Source organism: Papio anubis, chromosome 3 (genome assembly GCF_008728515.1).
Source record: "Papio anubis isolate 15944 chromosome 3, Panubis1.0, whole genome shotgun sequence".
Taxonomy (NCBI): Eukaryota; Metazoa; Chordata; class Mammalia; order Primates; family Cercopithecidae; genus Papio; species Papio anubis.
This window is the reverse complement of record NC_044978.1, coordinates 114,199,159-114,205,158: the sequence shown is the minus strand read 5'-3', so window position 1 is coordinate 114,205,158 and position 6,000 is coordinate 114,199,159.

Genomic DNA, 6,000 nt, shown 5'->3' with positions numbered 1-6,000 from the left:
CATTATCTCAGGTGAATAATCAGACTCTTTAGGCTAGCTATTAATACATGGTATGATTAATGTCAATTCTTTTATTATTTTATATTTGTACTTCTTGTCTCAAATTTCCTCAGTGCTCACTTTACTCTCAAGCAAACTCCTTCTTTGTCATCCCAAGATGGCTGGCTGTAGCAGCTTCTGAACCTAAATGTCTTCAGACTGAAGCTTATTCCCCAGAACCCTTCCAAAACATCTTGTCATGTCCTCTTTCCTCTGACTGGTTTTTGTGCTTATTCTACATAACTGTGGCAAGGCATGTGGGACACAGGGTGAGCAGGCAATGAGCCAAAAGCTTTAGAGATGGGTGCTGAGGGGCATAATTAACCAGCAAGATGCAAGACTAGGGGTGAGATGATCAGCTACAAGACAGCTGTTAGGCTAAACCAAGGCAGTGGCAATGGGAATAAATAAAGGAGGAGGTTAAGATAAAGAGTTAGAATGATTCATTATTCAACAGTTCACACAAAGCAATGTGATTTGGACTTGAATTTTGGAGCCACTCAGGTCTCTGGAACTGAGCTTTGTTAGTTACTAGCATCACTATCTGGGGCCAGTGACCTTTCTCAGTTTCACTTTGGTTATCTATGAAATGTGACTACTCTAAATATCCACCCACTGTACGCCTATCATGCCTTCCTAGGGTCGTCACTATTTAGAATATTTGAGAATAAAGACTCTGTCTCATATTCATTCTCTAATTATTCATCTCAGCTGTCTTTTCTTTGCTTCCTATATTTATTTTTTCAAGAATTGCATATTCAAGACCTTGTGTCTCACATTTAATCAAACTTCAGGGAAAGAGAAATTTTTGCTTTGAAATAGCACAATGTAAATTGATACTGAGGCACCCTTTCTTGGAAAAATATTCATTGACCACCAGGAATCTCACTGGCCACTCATCTTCCTGGACTCTAACCAGTTGCCAAGGTGCTCTGTTCACCTTGTTATTTCTAAGCCCTAGCCACAAATTTCTGTTACCTTCCATTGTAGAGCACATTTTTAAATTGTTTAACTGTTCTAGTTCAGTTTATGCCTCAGAGCCTGTCTCCTCCACGTGAAGGGGACTATCAATCTATTTCTCTAAAGTCCTTGAAAAGAAGTACAGTTGGAGTTTATAAAATAATGTTGCTTTTCAGCTTTGCCAGTACTTTCGGTACTAAGATTATTTTGAGGATAAAGTAATTAAAACCTTTAATGGCTTCCAAACAGTTAAGATTCAGGATGGTTAACAAGCACCATATAATTTGTCTCCTGCCTACCTTTCCAGTTTCATCTTACTTTTCAGCTGATACTATGTCTGTTCATATCCTTGAAAAATCTAGCCTCAGATATTTGGAGATGTTGTTTCCTCATCTCTCCACATTTTTTCAGTATTTTAGCTTAAATCTCACTCTCTCAGAGACAATTTCTTCGTTTTAAATTTGTGTGACATCTGCAATTATAATCTTTTGTTTTTTCTTTGAAACACCCACCAGTTTGCATTTAGATATTTCTTCCTGTGTGATTGAGATTGTTTGTCTAAAATTTGTCTTTCCTAGTAGATTAATTTCCATGAAGGCAGAGATAGTGTCATTTGATTCACGACAGTGTCTGAAAACATTTTCATGGTGCTTGGAACATAGTAGGTGACTAATAAATGTTTTATGAATGAAAAATAAAATACTTAGTGTTTGACACATAGTAAACACTCAAAATACTAGCTAATATTTTTTATGGGGTATAGGAAGTAAGGAAGAGAGAGAGACCTAGCATGGCTTCCAAGTTTTCTGGTGAAAGGAGTTGACAAACATTCATATTCTCCTGTGTACAGTTTATGTTCTGAATGATTGCAGAGCATTTAGAAATGCACAAAAGCACAGAAAATGAAACAAAACCACCTGCAGTCCTTCCTAGAGATTATATGCCTATTAATATATTGTGATATTTATAATCTAGCCAACATTCTGTGTGCATATATGTGTATATGTATGTATGTCTATATTGCATATATGCCACTGTGTAGATTTTATTAAAGAGTTGTGTGAAAATGTCCTCCATTTGATTAAATATTCTTCCTTAGAAAAAAGATGCAAACTATGGATTCCTATGGATATATAGAAGTGTAATTAATTACATATGACTACACTTGTAGATTGTTTTTAGTGTTTCTCCTTTATGAACATATAAAATCACATTCTTGAGTGTAAGAGTTTGCCAACATTCTTGTATTTAAACCTGAGAGCTCATACAGTGTAGTGATTAAGAGAGCATGGTCTCTGGAGGAAGACTGTCTGGGTTTAAAGTGTTCTTTGCTACATATTAACTATGAAGTTTGGCGCATGCTGAATAGCTCTTCTGACTCAGTTTCCTTATTAAAATGAGAATAATATTATTTCTCCTTCTAAGGGTATCATGAGGATCAAATGTTATTCTAAATGTAAATACAAATGTGCCCAACCACTAGTCAGAGCTCAATAACTGTTGGCACTTTCATGATCTCTGATTCTTGGGAAAATTATCAGAGCTAAAATGTGTAAAATAGCTAGGCTAAAAACTTCAATTTTTAAAAATACTTGCTACATGTATTGCCTGATTGACTTCTGGCCTTCCAGAAAGGTTAGAGAAATTTTGAGAAAGGTTGGAAAATTAGACAACTATGAATATGAACAGTAGTCACTGCAAATTGTCAAATGGTTACAAATGGTATATAATAGCTTTAAACATGTTTTTGAATATGTCTATTGAATATTTTTCATATGTTCACTGGCAATTTGTATTTCATGAATTATCTGTTTATTTCTACTACTCATTTAAAACACTTTCTTTGTAGAAACTTTTCTTTTCAAGTTGGAGTCTTGCTCCATCACCCAGGTTGGAGTGCAATGGCATGATCTTGGCTCACTGAAACCTCCACATCCTGGGTTCAAGTGATTCTTTTGCCTTAGTCTCCCAAATAGCTGGGATTACAGGTGCCTGCTAACATGCCCAGTTAATTTTTTGTATTTTTATTAGAGACAGGATTTCACCATATTGGCCAGGCTGTTCTCAAACTCCTCACCTCGTGATCCGCCCACCTTGGCCTCCCAAAGTGCTGGGATTATGGGTGTGTGCCACCACCCGGCCTGTAGAAACTTTATAGAGTAAGGATAGTAAACTTTTCACTGCCATGTATAATGAAATTAGTCATTTATTTTTAAATTTTAGTTTAATTTTCTTTGTTAAAATATTTTAACTACGGTGTCAAACCTATCAGTCTTTTCTTTTTGCCTTTTCTTAATGTTTAGATAGAGTTTTCTGCTTCATTTGGATAGATATAGAGGTGTATTTTCTTCTAAATTTTTGTATGGTTTTATCTTTTACATTAAAGTCTTTATGGAGAATTTATTTTAAAGTATGGTCTTAAACATAAATTAAAAATTTGTTCATTATTCTAACTTAGTATTTTCCCAAATACTTGATTGTTCGGGCAAGATTAACTATTATAGCCCATGTTTTTGAAGTCCACTTCACTGTATAACAAATTTTTGTGTCATAATTTGTTTCAGGGTTTTAACATACTATCATGATTATTCTAGTCTATAGTTTATCTAATGGTGTAAATCCCTATGCAAACCCCCCTAACACAATGTCTGCCATTCACTTGGTATTTGGCATTGTTTTTGTTTCTTTTTTAATATAATGTAATTATCAATTTCTGTAGAATAATTCTGTTTCTGGTGATTAGAGCTATGTAATTCTTTAAACAAACAGTGACTTTTCATTTCACTCTAATCCTCCTCATTTGAGAGGTCTATACTAGAATATCAAGCACACTCACACACAGTAAATCAGTTGCTTGCCAAAAAGACTTAGTGAAGAAAAATCAGGAAAGTAAAAACAGACCCATTTAAATAATCTATGTCAGAAAATAATGAAGATTTATGTCCTTGAATTGCTAATAAGAATCATAAGAAGATTGTGATATTCAGTGTTTAAGACCTGAAAAACATGGACAAAAATTCTGGAAATAAATTTTAACAGAAAGAAGATTAAATTGATTTATATGTTTACACAACATTTTTTCTGACAAATATGCATATTTGTAAACTATCATTTTGCTTTAGTTTGCATCCAACATATGCCAAGAACGCTACCATATTTCTTATATATCTTACATGTGGGTGTTAAATAATTACTGAATTGTTTTAATTCTTATATGGGTGAGGGTTGAAAATTTATTAATAGAAGAGAATCATTGGTGAAATATTAATGAAAAAATTGTTTAGAACAAGCATTTTGGGGGAACTTTTAGTACTATGGTGATGTTTTGAGATGTTAATTTGATTCTCTTCGTATCCTTAATTCTCACTAAAATATCGACAATTAACTAGAAGATATGCATCATTAAATGTTGTAGGAAGTGCGCTTCTACATTGCTGTGTCTTCATACCCCTGAAGGCTAGGATGAAAAATTTTAAATTAAGATGAGTAATTGCTAGATAACTCAAACTTTGTGATACTGGGGGGACTCTTACACTGCTGTTTGTTTTTTTAAGTTTCTATAAATTTGCTGCATGACCTGTAGTCCTAAGCATCTGCATTTAGTAAGTGTAATACTTGCCTTAAATGCCCAGATTCTTCCATTTTTAAAGATTTTTGCTTGCTGAAAAAACTTCTTAGATGTTAAGGCTAGCTGGCTAGGCTATTGGCACAATTCTACATGATATCCCTTTTGCTGCTTTCAAATCATGAACTCATCTGGTTCTTCTTTCAGTAGTTCAAAGATACTTGTTTCAGTTGTAGAGATGACTTCCTTATAATTTGAGGTATCTAATATAGGTGTAGTTCCAGAAAATGGCTCAGTGATCTTAGTTACAGTCTGTGTTCTATCAGTTTCAGACAAATCTTCTATAGATGATTCTTCCACCAGGATTGTCACTGCTGTTGCGGGGATGACAAAGTCATATCTGGATTCAAAGCAGTAAGCCAAACAGATTGGGTCTCTGCCATTCTGACCAGCAGATCAGCCTAAGCATCACCTGGGGGCTTGTTAGAAATGTAGGCTCTTGGGGCTCAGGTGGACCTACTGGATCAGAGTCTGCAGTTCTGCAAAATCCCCAGATGATTTGTGTCCCTGATAGAGTTTTTAGAGTTTGCAGAGTTTTGAGAAATACTGGCTGTCTTAGGTTATCTGTTTGCACAGCATCATTGTGGTTTGGTTGAGCTCGGGTTTCTTCACTTCCAGTGAATTATTTTATCACTTAGCCCGCGCGAAGGCCTATTTTGTTTATGTTTCATGCTGGCTTGTTTCCTCGCTGCTTTAAAAAGCAAAAGCAAACAGGCAACCAAACAAAAACACAACGAAACAACCTCTATTTACCCTCGCCATTGCGGGACTGAAATTGCCAGACCGGCAACCAGAACAGGACGTTGCGCGCGCAAACGAAGGCAGCCTACCATTTAAGGATTGGCGGGTGAATTATAAAAGTAACGTCACTTTCCATCATCTTATTGTCATCAAACATCCTTGTCAATGGGGCGTTTTACCTGAGCTTACACTTGACCTAGAATCCATCCCTTGTTCATTCTTCATTTATTGTTATTCCATTCAGGCTCCCTGGTTCCATTCCTGAGCCAAACTACGGGAGACCCAGTTCATTCCGTCAGACTCAATTTCCCACCCAGCCAGGGGCTTACCTCATGTTGGTCTATGTATGTGGTGGATGTCCCCATGGTTCCAGTTTTATGGGGTTTTCAGGCTGAAACTGCTGCAATACAGATATAAATATGAATTGTTAGTTTAAATTTAAATTCTTTAAGGTGTCACCCTATCTAACCATGGTGTCTCCAATTGCTGAAAGGATTCTAGATCACTAAGTACAATAAAATTCCTTCATTTAATTATACAAGGCTGTTAAAGTTGCTTTAACCCCTATAAGACCCCGATTCAGGTGAAACCACTAAAGTAATCCAACACTTTGGGGCAAAGGCTTGAGACAGATC